This window comes from Ovis canadensis, chromosome 13, assembly GCF_042477335.2.
Source record: "Ovis canadensis isolate MfBH-ARS-UI-01 breed Bighorn chromosome 13, ARS-UI_OviCan_v2, whole genome shotgun sequence".
Taxonomy (NCBI): domain Eukaryota; kingdom Metazoa; phylum Chordata; class Mammalia; order Artiodactyla; family Bovidae; genus Ovis; species Ovis canadensis.
This window is the reverse complement of record NC_091257.1, coordinates 51,702,591-51,703,784: the sequence shown is the minus strand read 5'-3', so window position 1 is coordinate 51,703,784 and position 1,194 is coordinate 51,702,591.

Here is a 1,194-nt window from a genome sequence, read left to right as displayed (position 1 = left end):
CGTTTGCTCAGCTTTGGCCATCTTGGGAAGGGGCTGCTTCACCCCTGGACGGCTCCCACCCCCTACCCCTATTTGCTTGTCTTGTTCCTACCTCTGTCCCCTCCCCCTCACACCCCACGAGGCTGCACAGGCCCTTTGTCGCCTTGCTGAGCGACATTCCCGTTCCTGGACCATCCCGCGCTCTTTCCCTGCAGAATCTCCTTTGCACAGAGCCTGGGGGTTGGAGCGCCGCGAAAAGCATCTGCAAACGTGGAAAGTTTCCCTTGTGCGTTCTCCTTAAACATTTGACAAGAATTAAAGTTTCCCCCAGGGGAACCAATTTCACATATTAAAACCAAACTTTTTTCCTTCTTACAGTCTCTCTCCCTCGCCCAGGCGCAGACCCGGGAGGAATGATTTCCTGTGAAGTCCGGCCGCTCGCCGCCCCTGCGCAGCGGTGAGCGCGCCGCCGGCGGTCGGACCCAGGGCTGCGCGCGGCGCGACCCGCATCCTCCATACCCACGCCGGGCCGGGGCGGGCCCCGCTTTCGCTGGAAAAATAATAAAATGTGGGGTCAGTTTCTTTTAAGCTGGCTTTCTGTTTCACAATTCAAGTTTTCTGTCAGGAAATGAGTACCGGCTAGCCCTTTAGGGTGGAGGAAGGCGGAGGGGAGCGGGCAGGGGGCGGAGGGGAGGGGGCTGCGCCCCCTGTCCGCAGCAAGGCCGCCTCCGGCTGCACTGGGGGGCATTAGGCCCTTCGTTTGTCCCTCAAAACCCGCCCGCGTGGACCCGTCCATCTGCGTGGGGGTCTTTTGTGCGGCTCCAGGAGGGGCCCCCTTTAGAAGGGACAGAGTCCAGCATAACCAGACAGAATATACATCTGTAGTGAAGCCGGACGGCCACTGGATGTCTGCAGACAGGGTCATTTTAGGACCATGGGGACGCGCCAGTGAAAAAATCCCAGGCGTCCCTGGAGAAGTCTTCTTCCAGGAAAGCAAAAATGGAAATGGGGGCACGGGGCTGGGAGAGGATGGTGGGGGCGCGGGGGTGAGGAGACGCGAGGAGACTAAAGACAGAGTTCCAGGCATAAATATGCATGTCTGGGCAGCGTGTGTTTCAAATGGAATGTTAACGCGCACACGCAGGGTATCCCGGAGGTTGTTTGTGAACCTCCCCCAAAAGGGTGGAGGGGCTCGAACGCACATTTGGAATTTTC